At 39.9% G+C, this 26,440-nt stretch overlaps 1 long non-coding RNA gene across 1 annotated transcript in view; it reads right to left on the reverse strand.

The window, feature by feature from the left end:
• LOC125699405 (uncharacterized) overlaps positions 1 to 26,440 on the reverse strand; it is a 315,820-nt gene that overhangs the window by 200,701 nt on the left and 88,679 nt on the right. The window contains exon 4 of the long non-coding RNA XR_007379534.1: positions 11,020 to 11,069. This is a non-coding gene — a long non-coding RNA (uncharacterized LOC125699405). The remainder of the gene's footprint in view (positions 1 to 11,019; positions 11,070 to 26,440) is intronic.

The following is a 26,440-nucleotide window of genomic DNA, read 5'->3' on the forward strand; positions in this document are numbered from 1 at the left end:
CATCATGGTAGTTTGGGAGGGGAGGAATCCAAACCCATGGTACTCTCAGTAGAAGCAAACCTCAGCACTTTTCACAAGCAAATAGTGAGTCTTAATTAAGGTTGCAAGCAAGTGATCTGAGGGATTTTTTAACACCTGTTTCCAGATAGTCAGAACGAGTATTTCTAGAAGCATTCACCACGTACCCATATTGACTACAGGACAAACACAGTAAATCAGAGAAAACTGACTTTCTGAGTTTACTTTGAACATGGCTGCCTCTTCTCTATGTGTTCAGACTTACCTGGATTTCACTTGTTCCCTTACAAAACATACCATAACTGTGCAAACAGAATCAAGTGGTTTCGTTTTCAGCTTAGATAAAACGGAATCCTGTTCATCAGCACGTGTTACTGCTCAGAATACAAAGGTGGCTGATGGTAGAAGATGACACTGCAGTGTCAGAAATATTTTTAGCCTGGTATTCATGGCACAGGATTAATTCCAAGGCAGGTTACTGGTTTTGTAGCGTATAACTCCTGATTTGGGATGGATTCTTCATACTTTCTCTCTGCACTTCAACTCCAGTATCTTTAGACCTTTCACCTCCCACAGAAAAGAAGAGCAAATCCCTCAGTCCTACAAGAACTCTGAGTTTCTTATGTTGGAAATTTTGATGCAAGGAGTGGCTCTCTGAACAGACACCACAGTGGATTAAGCCAAGAAGTGTTGGACCTGCTGCCCTATTCACATCTATCCGATGACACAGAGGTGAGAAAAACCCTCCTGCAAGCCTTCATCAATTTTAGCACAAAGAGAAACGTTTTCACCTCATCTTCAAAAAGATGAGTCCAGTTCTCACTATCATAACATCAAAGATTCTGTATGATACAGAAGTGAAGAAAACAGTAGGAGAAGCTGGCAGCTAATGCAAGAGCAATTTGGGATCAGCAGAGCTACACTTTACTGAAGTTATTTGTAATAACTGTGTGCAGTGATTTATACTTGATCAACCACTAGTAGCAGTCTTAAGGATCCTTGCTGGTCACCTGAGCCTTCCTTTATCTTAGCAAGATTATTTCTACGTGTATCGTACAGATTCCAAAGGGCAGTTCTGAATCCAAGGACAGTGCTGCTGAAGGCATTAAGACTCTCTTGGCTCTTTGGCACTGATAAATTTGATGGAAAACGTTATGTCAGATTACTTGTACCCTGTATGCTTTCTGCCATACATCTTTCCACCTAGACTACATCTCCCATGTTGCATCTGAGTCCCATAATACAGGGATTAAAAAATAAAGCATCATGCGAGACATACAACCATAAGGTTTGCTCACTGAGCATAAAATCAGAAAATAACTCCTGTAAGATATTACTGCAGCTTTTCTAAGTTTCTGGATCTTCCACCACACCAACACCGGTAGAAAGCTGGCTTGTTTTAAAAGCAAAATAAACACAGACCTTCAACTATTTAAAATTATAGCTAGTCTAGAAAATTTCTTGTCAAATCCATGCTGATACAGATCCTTACGTGTGTAAGTAATGCCACTGAAATCAGCAAAGCATGCACACGTTCCATCTCTATTCACACAACTGCCGCATCGAGCTCTCAACCAGTCAGCACATAAAATAAAGATGTATAGAATTAAATCCATTGTGTTCCATCAGTAAAAAGTAACTCAAATTAATTATGCAAACTTTAAAAAACACATTTAAGGATACGATTTGTTCATAGAGGTGCACCATCTGAATCTAGCTGAGAGAACACATCAAACATTCATTTCATTTTCTGGTACGCGCTCGTTTAGTACAATACGCTCAGCCATAATGATGTAGCTAACAATTTTATGGTCTTGTATGATTCATGCTGCAAAGGATACCATGCCACACTGAAACCTTTTTATTATCAATCACTGGGAAACACAACCTTGAAGAGTGGCATTAATTAAGAAGGTAAGGATTTACAAATGCTCCTGCTTCATTCTCTAAATATAAATATTCATGTTAGTATCTATGGATCACTCCTCGAAGCAAAAATTGATCTTGGAAAATGAAAAGTTGTAACAGAAATAGGAACATAATTATGAAAGGCTGTCTTCAAGTCTTTCAAGTGATGTACTTCATAATCTTCTTTTTTCCCTTTTATTTTTTCTAAAAAACTAAAACGACAACAAAAACACACACACAAAAAAGCCCTGAATCCAGAAACCCAAGAGGCAGAATAATTAAGGAGACAAAGCACTACTTTAGACCTCATTCCTTTGTTAAGGCCAGCTTTAAGTCTAAGAAAAGCTGAAATTCCTTCCTTAGTTTCCACCATACAGTTACTCTGCAGGACCTCTGTGGGCTACTTCTCAGTGCAGCAGGTCTGTCAGATATGCCCCTACAGATGCATCTTCCCATCCCCATTATCCTGTGTTCCTTACCCATACATCCTCCTGAACAAGTCTCACAGCATCTTTCAGGCCAAATCCCAAACGGGCCGTTAGCCATAACTAAATTAGTTGCTTTTTGTTTGCCTATCTTCCCAATTCTCTAAGTGACTATGGTCAATACCAGCACATTAAGCATGCAATAAAAGCAATAATGGAACACATAACTGCTATCTCTTCAAAAATAGGATTCTTTAGGATACTTTTTTCAGTTTTTAATAATGAAATGCACACATATTAGACACGGTAATGTCTCTCAGGTAACACATACATGAAGAATAACACATACAGCAATAACAATAAAAAGCAATAATCAGTTGAGAAGGATTAGTGTCACCTCACCTCAGAAATAGATAAAGAATTCATTTCTTACAACAATTTAAGTACAGAAAAAAAAATCAGCAGCAAGTAGAGCTGGCTGTGGTAAGGAAACCATTCCTGCAGAGCCTATATCTCATTAGACAAATCCTGTGAGCTGCAGATCTGAAGAAAGCCTAAAAAAATTTGAAGTCTATGCCCAGTTTTCTATCCAAAAAGAAAACTGGGTTTCAAGTAGAGCAAAGCGTTATTTTCTAGGTCATCAAGAAGTAGCTGTTTTTCATTTAAATTTCTGTAAGTAAATAAAACTGCTCGTGTTGATAAACACAGGGAAGATGACTTAGAACATTGTCTCCTTAATTGATCTGAAGATAAATGAACAACAGGAACTTGATTTCTCCATGTTTAAAATCTGTCTGCTAACAACTGGCAAGGAACACTGATAAAATCAAGCCAAACTGACTTCGCAGTTCCTTTGATTCCTGCTTTCCCTTTTTAATGGCGTTGACAAGATTAACAGACAATGCAAAAATATCTTTGCCTCCACAAACCCCTGGTTGATCTCTTTTGCCTTTATTATTTTGTTCCAACAAATATGCCCTAGCTCCTGGAATTCATCAGCCTAAACCATCATTTAGTACTTTCTCTTCTCAGACCAAGTCTTATTAACCTGAAACACTCAGAGAAAAATACCTATGCACATGCAGTGTGTGATTAAATGGAACTATATTCAGGGCTTTCATGTATGAATTCCACTCGGAAGAAAAATTGCCATGCTGCTGGATGGAACATTTGAGTTTTCTTTCCTATCACAATTATTTATTATTTCTATTAGCTAATGTTGTTTTACTCCTAATTATGGGTAATTAGACGATGAGTTGTCAGCACACTCCATTCACTTAGAAGCTTCTACATTTAATTAACTCAAGATGGTTTTGAACATTTAAATGTCAAAACAACATTTAGAAAACAGAACATTAACATGTTGTTCATTGAACTGTACATTATAGAATGTGACTTACAGAACCAAAGGTTTCTGTATGATGACAGCTCTCAAATTCTACTTGTAGAGAGTCCAAGTTTGCTGCACATTTTGACAGCTTTATTACAATGGCTTCAGGCTTAGCAGGTCACCTGCTGCAGAGCTCAGAGCTGACGTGAGAACACCACCTACTGCAAGGCTTGGCGAATGAGGGAAAAACACCCTTACTGAAACAAGCATCTGAGAAATTTTCTCTACCCTCATCCACCATTCATTTTAGTGGGTTCAGCATTGAGATGGTTGCTTTCAACAGAAATTGGGAAAGAAGCAACAACTGAATCAAAGCCATCACCAACTCAAAAAGCTGTCTTTCAAGAACAAAGAAGTAGGTAAGCAGTATTAAAAGATATTTCAGTTCACAATAACCGAGTTTTCTCACTAACTTATTGATTCCTCATAAGAGGAGGACACAGAGAAGGTTATTAGTATGACACGTGAAAGTGCAATGCATTTATAGTGACGTCAATTATTATTTGGATTTACCTTTCCAAAACAATCAGTGGTCAAATAGGTTGCTTATCTGAACACTGTGGCTATGTATCTAACATCATCAGTGCACGGCCACGCAGTAGAAGAAGGGGTGTGGAAGGATGCCAGCCACAGATGCTGCAAAACTGATGAGGAATATGAGAGGGGATTTGGCCCTGGGGGCTCTTAGGGGCCCTCCTGCAGATGGGAGGAGAACACACGCCTTATCACAATTTTGAAGACATATCTGGGTGTTACTTCCTTTCCTGAGACTGTGCCAAGCTGTCAAGGTAGAGAATCCATGCTGGTTAACTCTAAAGCTTAATCTTTATTCCTACAGTGATCAAATACTACCTATTACATGTTTGTTTGTTTTACTTCTTAAGCCTTGCTTTCAGTATTGCCACAGTCCTTGCCTGAAGACAGCAAAGATGCTTCAGGGAGGCAGGCAACAAAGTGCGTTTGAGATGCTGGGATGTCAGGACTTATGTTAACAGGTTGAAAGAGCCCAAGGCTCATTGCCATGCTAAGGCTGTGACACAGTCTGTTGATTGATGGTTCAATCCCAAAAGCCCTGAGAAGCAAAACAACACAGACCAGGACTCTTACAATGCAGCGGGTGACAGTAATAATTATTTTATATCAGAAGAGCTGCCATAGGGCAACTGAGATGTTTGAGGTAATATCTGATGATATCTTTTCTTCTTATCAGCAGGACTTTTGGAAGAAGGCTTGGATGGGTTTGTGAGCTGCGTGCCTTGTTCACAGTCAGGTAACTGGACAAAGGCCAATTCTTCTTTTGTGAGCTTCAAGGTTCAAGTAAATGGAGGCTTTAAAGTTCCTCTGCCCTATCTTAAAACAAAACGGACAAAAACAAAACAAAACAACACCCATAACTGCAAGAGACTCCTCTAGCAAAGATGCATAGTTAACGAGATCTGTCCTGTTCCATCAAAGCTTCCAACTGTTCTCCAGTGTCAGAAGTACTGAGAAGGGCTTTCTATAAAGCAATCAAACCCATGGTCATCTATCAGCTGATTCATACATTTGCTTAAATTTCTCATAAAATTTCTGATAGGATCAAAGCAGCAAAACAAAAAACCAAGCTACTATATTTTCTAGCACCAAGTCAAATCCTTCTAGTCAAGTCATACATATTTCAATGCACATGGTATTCGTTCTTTCACATCTCCGAAAGTTATCCTACTTTTCAGTCTGACAAGCTGTCACTGTTTCTAGTAACACACTTTTGTTTTGGTGTTGGGAGACTTTTCATTACCTTCCATATCAGAAGAACTGTTTTCCACAGTACATATCCCAATTGCCAGAGTGAAAGAAGGCTGCCTGCTTTCTTTAGTACCAAAGCTAGAACTTGAGAGTCAGAACGAACGATGAAGAAAAAATTTACTGAGAATTTGGGGTATCTCACCAACCAAACAGAATAACTTCAGGGCCTCTAAAATAAGCACATCTTCCCTCCGTTGTACAGTAGGCGTTATTCATTACAGTACAGTTTTGTTGTGGCTGAGCTGCGTTTTGGTACCAAAAACGTGACAGAAATGTTTCAGCCTTCTTACTCTCTTTCTACACACATGAATGTAACAGTAACCCTAAATGACAGCTACTCCCATGCATCCTGCCCTCTGTGGGCCGGGCAGCTTTAGCAGCGTGGTGCTCAGCTGAAGCCACACAAGCCAGCACCTATTAGCGGCTCCCTTTGATTCTGCAGCTCAGTCAGTGCAGGGTGCTGCTAAGGATAAGCAGCATTAAGAAGTGACCAAAAAAAGTATTATTCTCCCCAAAAAGGTCAATAAGGTTCTCTGAAGGTTTTTTTCTGTTTCACATTCCAGTTCATAAAACAAACTGCTTTGTCAGGATCTCTATGGCTGCTCTGCATCTCAAAGATCAATCAAAATCTCTGTACAGTTTCAGAAAGTTTAAAGAAATGCAGCATGCAGTGTAACGCAGAGTCTTTCTGCTGCACAAACCTGAAGGGTGGAGAAGCAAAGCAGACACAAGGAATGCCTTGTCCTGCTCACATTTGTTAGAATTCTTTTTCTCTGATTTTAAGTTCCTTTCTGTTACAAGCGACAAGACAATTTCCAAAGCTGACTGCAGTTTAAAAAGACACTTTCAGCCCCTGCTAGGACACAAGATGCTATTTCTACCTTTTCCAAAGCTAAAAACTCCTTGCATATTATTTTCAGCTGCCAAAAGTGAACAGAAGTTGAATCAGTTTGTAGCTGTGTTGTTCGTGACTGTGCATTTCTTTTGCTCATGTTACCCATGTTCCAGGCTGTTACATGCTAAACCACAGTTTTTCAAATAAATTAATTTAGAAAGTTGCAGTGCATGTCCTGCATGGATTTGCATACATACACATGAAAGCATAGAGAGGAAGTCTTGGACAACTCTGTAACATTTCTGGCTGTGCGCTCTGTGAAACTCTATGCTGTAGTTACGCATTCCAAAAGCTGAACCTTCAAGTAAGACTGAAATGCATTAAAACTAAGTACAGAATTTCTCAGAGGCTGGTATGCTTGCCCAGCCACTATGCTGTAATTGCATGGTTATGAACTTTTACTAGAGGATTGCTCCCTTCCAGCCTGCCCATTTTTTAAATCATCTCAGGCCTGTTTCCTCTTGCAGCAAAGCCAAAGCTATGCTCCAACTGCTTCTCCTGGTACGCAGGGCAGGACAGTAACCCACTGCATATGCTGCAAGCAGAGGAAAAGCATACAAAGAAAAGGGCCTTGAGGCTCCTCTTGAAAAGCCTGCACCTAAGATATTCTTGGTTTCCATGCCCTGCATCCTAATATATTTCCTGAGTGACTTGCCTGGAACTACAGAGGGATTTTGCAAGGGATCAAAAATAAAAATAAAAAAAAAATTAACAAGTCCACCTACATCTGAGCTGGTCACAATGGTACAAGTTTCACAGAGTCAGCATAATGCTGGGAATCCACTTCTTCAACCTTGAGGTTCTTACTTGGACAGCACTGACTGTCTTTTTCTAGCACCAACGTATTCAACTGAAATAATCACAGAATTGCAGGTATTGTGAAGGACCTCTAGAGATCAGCCCAACCCCCTGCTAAAGCAGCTCCCTGCAGTAGGTTGCACAGGGCAGCATCCATGTGGGCCTTGAGCATCTCCAGAGAAGGAGACTCCACGACTCCTCCAGGCAGCCTGTGCCAGTGCTCCTCCACTCTGACAGTGAAGAATTCCTTCCTTGCATTAGTATAAAGATTCCTGTGCTCCAATTACTGCCATTGCCACTTATTCTACCACTGCTCATCAATGAAAAGAGTCTGCCCTCACTGTCCTGACTCCTGCACTTTAGAGCTTTATAAACAGAGATGAGATTCCTGAGGCAAACATCAATTTCTTTTTTATAAGGGACACGGAGCCCTGATCTTGACTAGAATTTTTTGATCATTCAGAATATAACCACATGCAGAAATAGTAACTGGTAAATATGTTTTAGCAGTTTCCCCACCCTCACCAGAGAGCACATAGGAATGGCATCAAAGTACTGGATATGGTTACTCCACAATACTTAAACAAATAATTACTTTGGACACAGGTCTCTATGTCAGCACCAACATTTGTGGCTTGCAAAAGGCATTTTCTGCACTCTGCGTTCCTACTGGAATTATAATGGTGAGAAGTTGTCACAGATATCTAAATGGGCTTGTGCACGAAGCTCCAGCTGCCTTAAACGCTGCTTAAGCCCGAATGACTAATGGACTTTTTCAGGGATGACTAGATCTGTGTTACTTCCCTGCAAATTAGATGCTCCCATGAAGCTATGGAACCTTTTATTAAAATACTGGCACTACCATTACTTTTTACTTGCAATACCAGAAAAAAATGAACATTTCTGCAGAGTATAATGCTTCCCAGAAGATTAAATTGCAAAAAACAACAGACCAGAAATGAATGAGAATCATACCAATCTCATGGAAAAATGGTGCTGCCTTTCCAAAAATAAAATTCCAGCACCATACCTACCATTTCATACCCACAATCAAACACAGGTGCAGCTGTACAGCCACAATCAATGCAGGATACACACAGATGTGCAACTACCCGACTTGCAAACAAAGAACGCACATGTCAGTAGCGTGGACGACCACATCTTCACTTCAAAGCATTGAGAACTGTACTTTGGCAGGCAAAACCAAACATGTGTTTGAGAGGCTCAACAGTGCAAGAAACGATCATACGCTCACTAATCAAAATCCAACTGAGGCCTTCTTTGAAAATTTGGCCCTAAACGTTAAGCAGTGCCTGGGGGCTGATTAAAATTGATCTCCCCAGGGCACAGATCACGCAACACTAAGAAAACAAGCTTAAGAAACAGAAGCAAAGACTGCTGTTCTCTGCATCTTTATTGGTATGAAAACTCTTAAGACGCCAAACAAGGGGTGTGTTTGGGGGGAGACGTTAATATCTGAAGGGAGAGATCAAAAGCAGTTAACGTTCCTGGCACTGCATTGTGGCATGTGTATCTTTATACTTTTAAGCATACAGTAAAACAGAAAGGAAAAAAAAAAAAAAAGAAAAAGAAAAAAAGAAACATTTCTTTGTTAAATCAAATATTGCCACATGTTACTCATTTTAAGTTTGCTGTCCTAAGATCCAACTTAATTTAGTCTGCATTTAACATTTTTGATCTGAACATTTAACGTGGCAATGTTTGGCTCTGCCTGGAGTATTATCTGAATGTTAAACATGAACTCAATTTATTCATCAGAATATGGCAAGCATGATACCAAAGGTCATTTTGTTTAGATTGTCTTCTAACTCCATAACTTATGGCTTGTTTCTTTCCTCCTCAAACCCGAGAATACTCAAAAATATTGGATGTTACAGTGCGGGTAGTAGAATTGGATTCACATTTTTTTGGATCATTTTTATTAGGAACCTGGGGGAGGTAACGGCCTTGTTTAGCAGTAAGGAAAAGAACAGAAAATATGCAACATCTGCTACATTATGAACTGGCAACAGATACTCAAGCTAAGTTTGCACTAGGAGTATGAAGGATGTGTAAGAAGCTACATGCACTACACCTCAGTGTTCATAATGCAGTTATAATTTTCCTGATTCTTTGAGTAGGTGCTGATCCCTGACACATCAGCAGAAAACCACAACCATCACATGCACATTTTTCATGCAAAACATGGCCACAAAGTCTTCACAGAATCTGTCAGCCAAATTCTGATATTAATTACACTAGCAGAACTTTTATCACATGCATATGTGTCTCCACTGTTCAAAACTCCACCTTATGGCAGTAAGATTAGCTTAGAAACAGGTACCTTTAGTTTAGAGAGCATCACACACTGCTCATTTTATTGGTTACAATAATTGCACCATTGGAAATACTTTTCCCATCCACCCCCCAACACAGATCAAGCCTAAAAGAATGGAACCACACAAAACAAGTAAGCAGGTAGATGAAATAAGTGCTAATAGGAACATCCCTTTCTAAACAATTTCTCATTAATCCTAAAGAATTATGTTTTTTTTCCCTCATATCAGAGCCTGATAACTCATTTTATCACTTGTTTGTTCTGATGTGAAAATTTCTTTTGTTTTATTGAAGAATCATTTCCCTTCTATTATATTGAGAGTTGCTAGCACTTTCACACACTTACACATTGGATATTACAAAAACCCATCTGCACTACCAGTAAAATCTGAAGAAAAAGAACTGATTATTGGTGCTTAGGCTTGTCAAATCGAGCCCACAGAAACACTCAGCATGTTACTGGTATTTCCCATCCAAGTCTCCTATTTACAGTTCTCAGAAGAGTGCAGAGCTAAACTAAATGGCTCAAACTGTACCAGATGGAGCACCTTCACAGAACAGCCAAAGCAAAACAGCCTAATGCCAAAGAGAGAGCCGCCTTCAGAAGCACTCGCTGACAGAGGCCAAGACAGGTGGTACGACGCAGACATTCACAAGTTTGAGACAAACTCCAGAGGGAGACCCCTCCTAAAAATCTCGGTGTCTCATCTAAGCGTGGGGCTGAGCCAGAAAGGCATTTTCATGAACGGCATTTTCTAAAGCCTGCAGCAAGATGGGCTTATCTGGGGGTGGGCTACCAGCCTATGAAGAGAAGCAAGCATCAGACTAACTTTGCTTTCGCTGCTAAGTTGTAACCTTAGCTCTGGTTTCGGTGATGACAGAATCAAGCCCTAGTTCCCCCTTAAGCACACACCTATAACGACAACTTAGAGCATTAAGGTTGTATTTTAAGTGTGTGTTAGCAGATCCCACGCTTATATTACTCTTCTATCATGTATATTTTATACAGGCAGTTAGTGACCCCAGCAGTTAGTTCCATTCAGTCAAAGGCTCGCATTTCTAAATTGTACAACCACCTTAAGCTTAATGATTTCAAAGATTTTTTTTCTCTTAGTGACAGACATACACAAGTGTGCTAATTGACAGAGTACCTTACTTACCTCCATAATGCATTCTTGTGTTTTATATACAGGTAAGCTTCAAGAGTGCATTTCTTAATCCAATGAAATATTTATCAGATTTGAGATCTAAAGTGTACATATTCAATTTTTTATGCACACCTTTACATGATTCATGAAATTCACCCACAACGTGAGTTCTTTTCATTAAATTTTGTTTTTATGTATCATTGTTACTCCACCCACCCAGTCCATCCACACTCCCCCCCCCCCCTTTTTTTTAATCCAGATTGATATTGAACTGACAAATATCATTCAGGTATCTTTGAACAAAGTCAGTCTTACCTTTTGATAGAAATCACGGAGCTCCAGCACCTGCAGAACATTCCATGCCTCTGTAAATAAACAAATAAATAAATTCAGGACCATACTCAATTTACAATGAAGCACAGCACGTAACATTACATGAGCTAAGTCTCTTTATTAAGAGCTTCTTTAGAAATGCTTGGAGATGGTCAGAAGTACATGGAATGTCAGACATTAAAAGAATATTCTGAATGCACACAGAAATGCACTGCTTTACTTGATTCAAAACCGATTGTGGGTTGAAGATTGTTGGATTTCTCGATCAAATTTGTGTTTTTTAGTTGATTTTTAGTTGAAAGCACACTCCTAAAAACCAAAACATAGAGTAGCATTACAGGTTCAAGGGAGCATAATTGACTAATCAGACCAAGTCTGGCTACTGATGTGTCCATTTTATTTGTCATTTGCAGCTCTGCTGCACTGTAGGTGAGCTACAGGCTTTTATCATCACTTTGCAGAATACAGCATGGAGGCCACCTCATGCACAGTATGAGGACTGTGAGCTCAGTAACACTCACACAGCAGAAACAGGACCAAAGCTTGAGGGGTTTGGCTGAGCTACCTATGGCAGCACTCAGCAAGACTGCCTTGATGCACCCCTCCATCACTCAACACATATTTCCTCAGGTATCTCTAGAAACAGCTAGCCAACATTCTTTAACATGGGTTTGAATTAGAAGTCACAACAACTAGCAGTATGTTTTATTCATATAGAAACAGCTAAATGTAGCAAGACACAGATACCCTGCAAACGAGATAGAAAGAAACTTCACACTGTTCAGCCAGCACTGTCAAAAGTGCAAAGCATTTATTTCTATAATATAATAGATCTAAAGATAGTTGACATCCTGTCTTAGTCCTTCTGCATTATTATTCTTCTTTTAAACACAAGGCTTGGTTGTCCATGTTTAACATCTCTGCAGCACGCTCACCTCATACTGACTCAGTAGGAGACAAGGGCTTGGCACTTTGTATAATCTAGCCCTCAAAAATGCAAGTAACAAGGAATAGTTTACAGTGTCATTTTTCAAAGTCAGCTGAAAAGCATAAGACTGCAGATATTACATTACAGTGTCAAAAAAATCACAGAGAAAATGCTTTATGGTTTCTAAACCATTTGAGGGACCAAGTTGTACCAGTTAATGCTAACTGCACATTGTATTTATTTTTGTTGAGAGAAAGAATACTTTTAAGTCCCAACCCCAGCTACTGACCCTTTACATGAACAAATTCCTCAATTAACATTTGAATCATTTTCTTTTCCTTGATTTCAGTGGGAGGAAAAGAAAATCCAAACACCATCACTCTTCCCCTTACAGTTAAGGTCAACATTTGCTCAAACACAGTTTTACAGGCAGAAGACAGAATGTCTGCTTTTGTTGTGAAAATGGATCTAGAGAACATCTTTGAGGCCAGAAATTTAGTTGAAATTCAAAAGTTGCCAAAGAAGTCAGACGTTTAATGCTAAGTCTTCTATATAAAAATGTGTATAAACAGAACGCATATAGATACATAATTTCATATATATTATGCTTTTGCTAAATATGTTCCACTTATAAAGGTCAACTGGTTGAGGTAAGGATTTTGTTTTCCTTGAACAAGTAATTGCACAGGTATTAGAAAGCACTGGTGTGAGAACCCCGAGGCAGGAGTGGCTGTGCAGTGCCTGCATGCAGGAGGCACCCAGCAGCACAGCCTGGGGCTCCAGCATCACTGCGGTTCCAGCTTTGCCAGCGGCTCGCTCAGGCTGCTCAGACAAAACTCCTCTCATTTCCTCAGTTCCCTCATATAAAACCGGGGATAATCTTCTGAAGTGTGATACGGAACAACTGGTGCCAGCCAGCTCTCTACCTCATTAAGTTGGATTTTACACAACTTTTGCTAAGTGCACTTTGCAGTTGGGATGCACACCTTCGCTGCTTGATGCCTTCCTCGATTCCGGCAGTTCAGACATCACTAGCTATAAGTTTGAACAAAACAATTTTGCTTTCTCTAGCATCTGGCCATAGGATTGCTGACTTTCAACAGCAAAAAGATACTTTCCTCAGGAATAAGACATATTATGGCACCAAGGTTTTCTTGCACCTCCAGTCAGAGACGAGACAACTCCACCTAAGGAGCATTAAAGATTCAGCCTCTACTGCTGACCACCAACATCCGCCTCTGGTGTCATGGGCCAACATAATGAAATAGGAGGCATTACTTTACATTGATGCCTCTTTACATTGATGACTGCAGATCAATCTCAGGGAAACTGTCACTGTGCCACCAGAGAACACTGCTGTGGATTCCCTCTTGCAGCTGTCAGCAGCGAGGCCAAAGGCAAAAGAAAGCTGCCTTCCCGCCCTCACAAGGAGAGGACGCCCATAGGGAACGCAGGGTGCAGAGCATCAGTTCCAGTTTAGACTCATTTAGAAAAACAAACAAAGCCAACCAGATATGCTGCCACTCTCTTGGTAGTTCAAAGCAAAAAAAAGCACTTAAACAATTCATAGTTTGTAACAAGGCAGATCACAAAGAATAAAAGAAAATAAATGTTACATAAATCATGTAATCTCTTTCCCAATGCAGTTCATTAAGACTTTCAGAAATAAATCAAAATAGCACTGCCAAAAAAAGAAAGCAGAGGTAATTAGATTTGTACAGCCAATAGTGACTCATGCTAGCACTCCACGATGTTTTGAAAATCTCACCAACAAATTTTGGCTAAAATCACCACTAGAAAGAACCCCTTCCCTTGAAAACAAGAGTTTAGCATATGAGCAGCCCATCCAGAGCATCTCCAAAGGCACCTGCATGCTGCTATTGCTCTCTCCTAGTTTTAAAGCCTAATGCATGACACATTCTGTTAAGCATCCAGGTTAACAAAATACACGAGCTGAGAGTTTGAGGTGACCAGGGCACAGAACCTGCAGCCAAACTACATTCCTTTTAACAACCTAGGAAGGCAGGAGAACACAGATTTGGCGCTTCCACTTATCCAAGGGAAGGGAAGCGTACAGTGAGTGAAACCTGCTGCACTTGACACATGGATCCCCAGGGTAGGAACAGCAGAGTGGGTCGCCACGCATCCTGCTCTAAAGCACTGCACCCTATGCTTTGTTCATTGCCTTCTCACATTACAAAGTTCTCAGTCATTGCAGTTGCTCTTTAATATTATAAAATAAGTAATGCTCACACCTTTCAGACATAAAGTGCTATAGAATAAATCTGACGTGCCAGCAAAGATAGCCAAATAATACAAGAATCAATGAGACATTTTTAAGCTCAAGACTCGCAAGGTGTCTTCTGAAGGATCCCGAACTGCATTGCTCACAAGCATTCAGCTGACAGCACAGATCTGTGAGAGCATTCACTAGATAAATGTTGCTGTATGGGTACTGACTGCTCAGTCTCTTGGGCTTTATTCTAACCAATGAGCAGAAAAAACCCACGTGATTTAAACAGCCAACCATTTACGAGCAAGAAATACACATTAAATGATATTTATAGTCATTCATTAATAATCCACTGCCTGAACTTTGTTCTCTAATTACACTGCAGATACCGACACAATCACAGATACAACTGTATAAATCAAAATGATGCATGAAGAAAAATGCTAAATGCATTAAATGAATCACAGAGACTATCGTTAAGCACAGCTCTGTATTTGGCAACTAAAACTACTGCTCTTAACTTGTTTAATATTTGTCATGGATCTCAAAATGCTTTAAAATGCCTCACACCACTCTTGCCCATTTCTGGTATGACAGTCCAAGCTGAAACAGGTTTTCTCAAGGAAAACACGGCAGCAGAGCCAACGACGAACTGAGAAGTCTTCATCTCCAAAGCAAGAATTATTCCAGATTTCATTATTTCATTCAGTGTTGCAGATGGATGTTGCAAAAACAAGTGACACTCCTTTTGGCTTTTTGTTTTTTGCATTTCAATGGAGTGGGGTTTTTTATTCGGTAAATGAAATGCATACAATGTAATGCCTGAAATAAACCATACAGGGCAGCCACTGAAACTATGCCTGGAAAAAAAAGAACCCTAACCTGTTATTGGCAACAAATGCCAATTTCAAAGCAAACTGCAGCAAAACAAATTGGAAAAGTTCAACTAGTCAGTGCTTACACCTGAAGGAGCACTTCTGAACCTAATTTTCCTCAAAGCATGCAAAATGAACATGTTTTCAAGAATCCTGTTGCCCATTATTGATGTAGGAATGTTTAAATTAATTTCTTTTAACGAAGGGTCAGAAAGCTGTGTTATGAAAGAAGCTATACCTACCTCTTCATCTTCAACACTGCAGTACTGGGAATAACAAGAAAGCCTCAGCAGCCACTCAAACAAACAAACAAAACCCCAAACCAACTTTCACAGTGTTATGGATACCTTCAAATGTACAATTTCTGCACAGTGCAGGGGTTGCAATCACAGACCAGGAGTACCTTCATGCTGAGATAGAACTGCTGACACAAGGGGAGCAAACTGGAGCTGCCAGGAGACGGGAGCCTGTCCTCTCCAGGGGGGCTTCTGGTACAAAGCCCCAGGCACAGCCAAGGCCCTGATCCTTCAGAGCACCTTGTCACCTCGCTGCCAGCCCAACTGAACTGAAGGTGCTTCATACCAGGTCTACAATGGCAGCTCATTGGCCATTTCAAAAGGTTTCTCATGGTTAAAGGAGCTGCAGAGCCAGAGTGACAATGCACAAATCCACTAGGACAGAATGATTGAGTAAGGGCAGGAAAACTTCTTTTGGAATTACCTCAAATTCTGATATTTTTCCCCAGTAATTTGCCAAGCAATAATAAAGAAAAAACAAACCGCAGTCTGGTTTCTGGGTGGCTACAGCAGTTATATCCCAGGCATGAAATACCAAACAAAACTATCTTTTAATAGAAAACTTTCCTTCAAATGTAAAATTGATATTTTTTTTCTGGTTTATGGATAATTTAGCTTGATTACTACAATTGTAAAAAAAAAATAATGCTGAAATATAACTTTCCTCTTCTTTAAACAAAGATTGTCTTACACGCTTGGGATCAAGCCACTGACTTTGTTGAACAAGTAACATAAAAGATGAGGTTTTAAAGCAACCCAGAAATCTGCCTATTCTGTCCCACTAGCAACGCTGAAGGAGCATGACATTGCCATGAGCATTTAGTACAAAAGAAGTAAATTGAGCAAGAAGCCAACAGTGCACAAAGAGGAAGGAGGTGCCCAGTGACCCCCAGCAGCAGGTGTGGAAGCAGCACAGCTCCTTTTTGGAGGCGGGGGGGGCACGCAGTCCCCAGAGTGGCTGAATTTACAATGTGTTAAGACTCCAAATGATTTTATATCTGTGTTTAATAAGAACTGCTGATAAGATCCTTAAAAACAGAAAGCAGCCCCAAAAAATCCACAACACATACGAGGGCTGCTCAAGAGCAGCAGCCAAGTTTGGGATGGCTGTGCAGATTTTTACAAGTGTGGCATGCTGGCTCTTGTTTAGTGCTGGTGAAAATGCATAGCTAACAGCAGTGGTTGTGTTGAAGGAGCACTCTGTAGCTGAGAATTTGCACTATCAAGAATAATGTTACTGCTCTCTTGATACGTGTTGCAGTTTCCATGGTAATAAATAAGAGACATTACTTTTGGAGCAACCTATATACATCACTAAAAGCCAGAATTTGTAGTGTAAATAAACTGGGGAGATTTATTTTTATTTTTTAATGTGAAATCTAATGGAGACCTTGCAATAGATGGTTCCCTGTTTTGGGCTTAATAATAATGGGACCGTTGTCCCTATAACACTTCTAAGGATAAAAGAGGCTTCCTTCATAGCTTGTCTGCACGTTGGTAGATGTCTGTTGTTACCAAGGGAATGTTGCATGCTCTGTTCTCTCCTGGAGTTTTAATTTTGTTATTTCTGTCAGTTCCTTTCATCTACAATGAAAGTCACACATTCTGAAAGCAGAGACTCCAGCTTATATGGAATATCTATCTTTAACATAAGCCGCACACATATATGACTTTAAATTCCATTACAGGGAAAGAAGAAAAAAAGAACAATAATTGAAGAAGAATTTTTCTGCACATATTGCTTTCAGTTTGTGGAATTACACCAATACTATCCTTGCTTACTGCTTCAAAATGGTCCTAAATAACCCTTGCTCTACCAGTTCCACATGCCCAATTTTACAAGGGAAAATCTCAAAGACAGCTCTTAGTGTTGTGGTGTCAGACCTCTGACCAGTAACGAAAAGCACAGTCTTGGTACACAGGGGACAAAACTAATCCATGGAATATCACCATGGGGGCTGCCTTTTGTACATTATATAGCCATTATTTAGTGCTTGAAATGAATGTGCACATCAGGGAAAAGTTTTAAGAGCAGATTTCTATTTTATACATACATTAGCAAATCTTCAGAGGTTATCTGGCTAATTGAATACCATCATAATTCCCTTACACTGAGCCTGTGGAACGAACTGCCATTCAAACACAGAATGGAAATAGAGACTGCAGTATGGCAAATTTAATACAAAGACTTTTAACAGTGATTGCCAGAGGAGTTCTCAAAATGAATCACTTTAAGGCAGAACAATGCTGCTAATTTCTATTTAAGTTTGAAATATTTAACATACCCGCCTTTTCTGAGTGCAGTTCAAAGAGCACACTGCTCCTCTGTGGGGCTGTGCTGGGGACTGTGCTTCTATGAAAACACTGCAAGAGCACCAGAGCTGCTCTGTAGCAGTGTATGAATGTGGTGTGTCAGCTTGGCCACAAAGATGACCCAATCATTTCGCTTACGTCATTTTTGAAGAAAAATAAGCCAAAATAAGTGAACTACAATGGGCCAGTTCCCTTTTCTGTGAGTCAACAGGGCTTTCCAATGGCTGGTGTCAGAACAAGCTAAGGCCCAGGTCCCACCACATGCAGCAGGGCTGGAGGTACATGTAGAAGTTCAATCTTCTGTTTCCCAACACGTGTTGACCCATTATTAATGTCAAACAAATGTACACATTGCTTATTGTCAGGAGCCTTTCTTCCTTCTGTGCCTTGTTCCTCCTGCCAAACAAGCATGCTTAGGTTGGACTCTCTGAACACTGCATTTCAGCTGCCACAAGCTGTGATGTAAAATGGCACAGGTGCCAGAACTCAGGTAAACCAACTGGTAAGTGCTCACAGCACACCTCGCACCACAACTGCTCTGACATGGAGAAACTCCCTGAGAACAAGTAAGAGCGTTATACCTACAGATGAAAGGATACGTCAAGAAAGACCAGAGGGAAAACAGGTGAATAACTAATCCTTTAGCCTTGACAGCTTTTGCCAATATCCTTAAAGCTGACATTCGAGAAGAGAGCAGCTTTGGTTAAGAGTTTTATTAACAAAGGTATCAATCCTATCAGATTTCAAGCATCATGGAAAGACTCTGATCCTCTCTATGACAGAAAATCTCTTACAGCGTCTAACCTGAGGCCCAAAGATTCCCATTTCTCTCAACTGCCTTCAGAGAGAGCCATTTACAGCTCTTTAAAATCTAACAAGATGCATGAGAATACTTTAACAATAATCTAATTGAATTAAGTCTTTGCTTAATTACATCATTGGATCTGAACTGTCAGATACAGCCACCTATAACCTGTGCAAAAAAAAGGTGACATATAAAGTGGTTTGCAATGCTGTTTAAAAGTACAGGGCTTATGCACTGAAAGAGCTTTGCTAATATCTATCTGTACCAGATAAGAACTTAAAAGTTACATTTACTTCAGTTTTATTCTGAAGCTGCATAGAATTAAAATCACATCAAAATACTTAAGTGGATCACAACTATGCCTTTAACCTCACTCATTTTCCTCTTGTGGAACAGAGTTTATGGGCTTTTAGTATCCCACTACAGGCCTTAAGTTTGTTATGGCAACATGCACTGCCTATACTGGAGCACATACAGTAAAGTGTGCTGTCATGTACACTGTGGCCACACTAGAGCATGGCACATGGCACACAGCAGAGCCCTAAAGAGAAGGGATCTGCAAGACAGCTGTCTGCCACTGCAGAACACTAGAACAGAAACGTATGCTCCTATTTATCATATTTCCTTTTTAATAATATCCTCAAATATTTGCACACAAACATACGTAAGCACACACATACAACACTTTCAAACATACTAATGAATTAGTCACTACTCAACACTGTACCTGTACTAAAATACAAAATTTCAGCTGCATAAAACTGTTCAGCATAAGTACATATTGAAAATCAGCTGCACTGACTAGCAAAGTTAGCACGAGTTCAGGGAATAAAATTACTCAGACTAATCCTGCTGCTGTACTACAGACTGGTTTTCATCAGATGAATCCTGCATGTTGCAGCACATAAGGCAGTCAGAGGTTACTCTTGTGGCATGAGCCATTGTTTTCTCCTCTTCTCCATCTATATTTGATGCACATTCTAGAAGTACCTACAGATTGAAACTGTAGAGTACATAGCTACTTTGCTATTTTTCTACGACAATGATCAAGGCCTAAAGTTCTTCCCTTCAGTTGCAGCACTGGCCTGTCAAAAGAAAGTGCAGATGGAATTAATGCTCATCCCACAGAGAGAACAATTTCTAAAACATTTCTTCCTCCAGATGCCCACAGGCTGTAGCCAGTAGGCAACAGCAGAACCACCAGTCTCAGCTCCTCTCAGCAAGCGTGACAATGAAAACTGCTGAGAACTCCACTAGTTCTGCTTCCAATTCATTAACTGACCATATGCAAGCACTTCTTTTACATCCCAGTTCCTTCAGCTGCAAAAACTGGCTTATTGAAATCTACCTCCGTGTGGTTCTTTGGGACCTATGGACACAACCCTGAACTCTTAGCTGCACATCATGCATCACTTGGCTTCGAGACTGACCTGGTAAAAAATGACTATTGAGGGTTATTGCTATATTCATTCCCCTTGCAAAGTTCCACTGACACATATACATCTCACATTCTTCAGAACACCTGGAGGCCAGTTTTAGGATGGACTTTTTTTCCATCACTACTTTACACAGATACTTTTATTATTACACGTTTATCAACAGGAAAACACAGATCCTATTCTTGGGGATGTTAATGTACAAAAGGTACTGATTTATAAAACTTTTTTTTTTTTTTTAATTATGAACCTGAACAACTGCTTAGATATATGGAAATTAAACAGATCTAATGAAGTGGAATGGAGTGCTAAGTTTTAATTAAACAAATTAGAAAATTTGCAGGAAAGCAATTAAATAATTTTTGAAATGGAAATGATATACTTACTTCTACGCTTTGCCGCGTTAAGATCACAGTTCAGTGGGTAAAATACTCCCAAATGCACCTTGGTTAAGTTCTGCTGAGCAAACAACACACACGTCTGCACACACAATTTCCTCTGAATATCTGCTTCAATGAAACGTTTGTCTGCACTTTGTCTTTACTTTCAACCAACTTCCTAGGGAAAGTTCTTTTGTGATGCAGATTCCTACAGAGAATTTGTAGTGAATCTTAGAGGGAATAGCTTATAAAATAAGCACTCAGAACCTGTGTATCTCCGGAAAGCCTGCTCCCTCAGATACACAATTAAAAAGCACCACGTAGATGACCTGTTACATTTCTCCAGCCCTGACCAAATACTTTCATTGATAAGGTACTTCTAAATCATCTGCAATCGAGAGAGCTTACAGAAATTGCACGGTGAGCAACTCTGAACACAGATGCTCAGGAAAACCATCAGCTCCCACAGAACTCAACAGGAACAGAAATAAGCACATTTGTGAAGATATAGGTTGTTTTACAGCAGTTCTCCTTTTCTGTGCTCTTCTACTCAAGCAAGCTTTGGGTTCTCACAGATGGCTTCCCTAGAGGTTATCAGGCAGTGACCTGCTGACTGCAGATGGACACAGGTAAGTCTTTACAGCATTACTAAGTAGCCCTGTGAGTGTATGGCAAGTTTCAGTTTCATGGTTTCCCTTCTACCATCCTCAGTTAACTGTAAGAAAATCTATACCTCATTAAAAAAAAGTTGTCTACCCACAACATTTGCCATGCAGATGTTGCAAACTGCACGCAGAAACCTGAAGAGCCCCTCAGTAAAACACAAGTGCCTCAGGAAGGACTTCTCCTCACCGCTCCTGAGGGGGCAGTGGGAGCCCAGCGGCAGCTGGAGCTCTGTGAGGAGCCCTCTGACGTTCCTCAGACACACGTTTGAACTGCACAAGCTCAAACTCAAGACCAGCTCCTCAGCAGGCGGGAAAGGCTTCAGCTTTCTGCTGCCACAGCCACAGCGGTTTTTTTTTAAAGCCACAGCAAAACACAGACTTGAGTTTCAGTACACCTGTACATCTGTTGAAATAAACATGACACAGGGTGCCTGCTTTTCTGACTAAGTATGGACTCAGGAGCCTCGGCAGACCCTCACCTGTGTGGTGTGGTACTGAACCGCATGACGCCAGCAGTGCCTCATGCCTCCACACAGCCCAGCAGCCCCAGCAACAAGCCCGGTCTCTCCTTGTATTTCTACCTCATTTTAAGAGCTTCTACCGGCCTCATCTGATGGTGCTTTTGCTGTCTCTGCCACCTGACAGCATTTCAGCTGCAGGCCTCGCCTGAGGTGGGCGCAGCACCAGGCCCAGGCGCTGCCCCGGCGCTGCTCTGCAGAGCACTGAGGCAGGAATTACCACAGAGAAGCCTTTATTCCTCCAGCTGGCCTCCTCAGGGCAGCCCACATCCACGGCACCAAGCATTTGGGCAGTGTGGGATGATGGAGGCGAATGATCACCCCGTCTGTGCTCAGGTTTTGATAAGCCATGTTATCTTGCCCTGTTTAAAACCTGACAGAGACAATACATTAATCCAATATTTTTAACGTGCTCAATTATATTAGAAAGATTTTTTGTGTCAGTGCAGCTGAACTGTGTGGTAATTAATAACAATCCTAATGATTCAGAGTTTGCAAAATAAATTATTACTGAATAAGCAGAATTAAAGTTCTGTATAGCCTTCTCCTATCTGACAGTAATGTCTGCATGCCTGAAGTGTGAAATAGATAAAATTCGACTGGAGTGCGGCTGTCTTTCAGATGTGCATAAATAGGAATGATTTGTAGTATACAATATCCATTATAAACACAGAACATTTGAAAAAAAAACAAAACACCTGTATTTTGAAGCACCTTCACGTTAGGAGGAAACTTTACAAATTTTCTGCACCTCCAAAATGCTGTTCTTTCCCTGCAGATCTAAGGACAGAAAAAACACAGGCTTTCTTCTTTGCAACCTCTTCTTTGCAGTGTGCACACCCTTTGGTTTACAGGAATAACATTACCCATTCCATAGCAAAAACTTCCCCTGATCACGTCCCAGCATACTCAGAACTGTGAAAGGAAAAACCACCCAAAGATGGTTTAGTATTTTTACATCTATTTGGGTGCAAGGAAAACAGAGGCAGAGGATCAATTAACAGTATTACAAACAGCCAATGCAGGCCAAATCTAGTGTCTGAAACAAGGAAGTGCCCTCTCATTTTCAATGCTAGCACACAATCAGAAAAAAGTTGTGCAGATGCCTACAAGCTTGAGCACCCTGGGATGCTTCCATACTACATGGGACCAATCCGCAAGTGTCCTGCACATCCCCCTTGTGGATGTGAAACTAAAAATGACTATGACAAGTTTCTACTTGAAACTCTACTAATCCCTAGAAGTCAGACAGTTCTGGTAGAAGGACCTTCCAACCAAACACAATGGAGAGAGAAGAATTGTGTTAAAAACAAGCAGAGTGCTGTAACACCCTTCCTCCACTTTCCCACAAGGAAGAAAGAGAAAGAGATAGCCCCAGTTAATTGTGGTTTAGCATGCTGTATTGAGGGAAAGCTGCTTGAGTCAGAAATAGCATGTGAAAAGAAAGTAATAGACAGCTTTGGACAACAGTAACTTCGATTTTCAGGCGATATTAAGGAGGAAGGAATCTGTGGGACAAAATCTGATAACACTGGCTCTTCTATTATCATGAAACAGCTGATGAAAAATGCATACCTAATGTGAGACCAAGACAGATGTATCTTTGTCTGCCAGCACTGGAAGATTCCAGTCAGTAAAACACACACCAAAGAGACATACATGCTCTGTGTGCTTGCTCAGGGACTTTTCTCACCAGACTTCAAATTTTTACCTTTCCTTCTGTTTCACTTTTTGCTTACAGCAACATCAGCTACACATATACTTTCACAACACAGAACAGAATGGATTCTCTCAAGACTCCAAGAAGTAGGGCTTTAAGAACAACAACAACAAAAACCTGATACAGGAATATCATGAGGCCTCCAGTAAAATTAAAAGACATGACATCATTGCTGTGCCACCTTTACTGTTTTGAAAGGCTCTGAAGAGATTTTTCTGCTCAGGAAAAATCAAATAGAAAATGGGGTCTGAAGACTTGGTCAGTATTCTTTAGAGCATGCCAAAGCCTCATTTCAGCTCTACTTTTGAAGTCACTAACCTGAGTGCTACAACACCCAAGTGCACCACAGATTTATAATATGTTTTTATTTAAAGAGAAGAAATAGCCTACAGTACCAGGCGTGAGATGATAAATATCCTGTCTGTTCCAAATGAACTGCTGTAGGAGACATTAAAAAGGAAAGGTGAGTTTTAAGAAAGCAGCTTTAGAAAACACACTCCACCAGCTAAATCTATTTCATCCCCACTTATATTTTTAAGAAGAGTAGACAGAATGAATTAAATTGAAAGCCACGTATTAAGTCTTTAGATTTTTCACAGAAGTTTATTGAGCAAAACTCCTAAGAAGCTGCTTGCTTCTTTATCCACAGAAACCTATTTATAGGAGCTGAATTCTAATAAACACAGATTGCAGAGCAAAGAAAAAAAGGTCAGCGGTGTATGCTTAAAGCTTTATTGATGTCTTGTCAATCAATCTTTTATTTTGTTGTTTAATTTTTTTTTCTTAAAGGAAAAAAATGCATGTAAGCACTTTTTCTCCTAATAGTGGATTTATTGAGCATTTCAACAAATCAGATCATAGATACAATAAGCAATGATGGCTGATTATCAACTCTGTGTTTTCAGGTCAGGTTGTAAATTGACCCTGCATTCTCTGCTCCTCTTTCTGGGGAATAGCTGAGGCCTTTTCAAATACAATAATTTCCAATAAAGTTGTTTTATTTTTTTCCTCCCCCATGTGTTCAACATTCTAGAATAGGTAGCTTACTGGTAAAAAACAAAAAACAAAACCAAAAACCAAAACAAAACAAAAACAAAAAGCCCCCACAATTATCCTGGAAAAAAAATAATACATGCAGTCATATATATTGTCTCCTTGTAAACCAGTTGAAATAATAAAGCTGACTCTTAGATTTAAGAGCAGTTAATCTAATGGACCTGAAACTTAAGAGAATGCTGTTTTAACTGTAGCATTTTTCTCCCTCCAGTTAATATGAGGAGCAGTTACAGACGTCAGCCCTGATCCTGCACTTGAAGGGCAGCTGCTGCCAAGCCCTTCCAACTCCAGTAAGTGGTTACACCTCTCTAAGGAAGACCATTTAACCTTTCCATTTGGCTGTAGTTTCACCTCCATCTTTTGTTTCTCCAATATCTCAGTTTTGTAATTTTGAGAGCCAGTGGTCAATACCTGCACATAGCAAATCAGATAGCAATTCATGTTCCTTTATTCTGTTATTTGTTACCTACTCCTCTTGTAATGTTACCATTCTCTTTTCTTTTATTTTTTTAATCAGTATTTGCACACTGAGGGGGAGGTAATGCTACGATGATTAACCTGGCAGTTGATTTCCCTGCCTCAGACGATACATCTAATTTAGCAGAGGGTAAAGTATAGCAACAGGCTGTTTTCTCCCCTCTGGTATACTCTGCCTTCACTTGCCATGCCATTGCACAAGTCTTCAGTTGGTCTTTTGCTCTACTACGTTTCAGTTTTCCTTCTGCTCTAGAAAAATAAGAACAAGCAGACAGAACAAAGCATAAACATTAGCACAGCCCAGAGAAGATGGATAACACAGTTCAGCTCATGAGAAAAACATCCACTCCACAAAATCCTTCCCAAATGGAATAGTACCTGCAACTCTGTCAGACTCTCTCCCTATCTTTCGAAAGTTGAATACTGATAAGATCTGAGAAATAATGTTGATATTCTAGCTAATTTTCTGCAGTATGACTGCAATCTAAGCAAGCATATAAAGGGGAACCATGCCACTATATTTTGGTGGTAAAAAAGTAATAAAGCAACAAATCAAAACAAACAAACCAAAAAAATCCCACTGCATTTTAAAAGCATTATTTTCTCTACTGCGAGTTCATGATGTATTGTAGGTACCAGCAAGAGCATGACTCAGACTGAATAGCTCTAACAGTGAAATCACTTCTAATGGGGTAAAAGCAAATCAAGTCACAGAAATACTCTTAGATGGTTACCACAAAGACCATGAAAATACCTTCTAAAGAGCAAAGCTGTCACCACATGTAGCAACACAGAGTATTGGTGGACCAAGTGCCACTGCAACAGAGCCAATGTCCAGCTCAGTGTCACATGCTCCTTAATTTTATGTTCCTAGCATTACTTTCCTTCCTGGCATCTTGTTCATCTGTCAGCTAGCCTTACAGGATAACAGCATTTCATAGAGACAGACAACCGGTTCTGAATAAACCCTACTGTGGTTGGCATGAAGTAGTAAATGTGTGACAAATACAGTAAACATTACTGCTTTTCACTTTATTTTATAAAAAAATATGGCTAGCTAGTACAAGTTAATTGGAGTGAGATAAATAATACTTTTTGAGGAGTCAAAACCAAACAGCAATCTCCTACAACCATTCCATTAAAAACGATGAATTTCACATTCAATGTGTCTGCAATTCATACATCTTGTCTAATTAAAATTAGTCTAATGCTCTTTCTGGAAAGAGTTATTTTGTATTCTATTGTTTTTCACTTTCTGCCATTAATGGCATTTGATGAGTTACTTTAGACTTCCAGCTGTCTGACTGGATAGCACATTATTATATTTTTAAAGAGGAGTAAGACAATAAATAATGTAAATGCACTTGAACTTCAAACTTTTATTAAACTTTCACAACATTTTGACGTATACCAGTGGCCACATGGAAATTCACAACAACAGATAATCAGACCCTACAATGAGCAATAAATCAAACTCGAGTCTCCTCTCATAAAACCACTTCAGGAATCTGGTTCTTATTATTTGGACAGCTCTGATTCTGTCTCTCATCATGGAACAAAAATCTCTGTCCCGGAAGGAGTCCCTCTGGGACAGATCTTGATTCTCGATGTTCTTTTTCAGATAGTTCAACTGATTTAAAAAAGTGAATCTTGCCTTAACAACATGCTTAGAAATTTTTTAAAGGAAAATGTCTGAAACTA

Source organism: Lagopus muta, chromosome 12, assembly GCF_023343835.1.
Source record: "Lagopus muta isolate bLagMut1 chromosome 12, bLagMut1 primary, whole genome shotgun sequence".
Lineage (NCBI taxonomy): Eukaryota > Metazoa > Chordata > Aves > Galliformes > Phasianidae > Lagopus > Lagopus muta.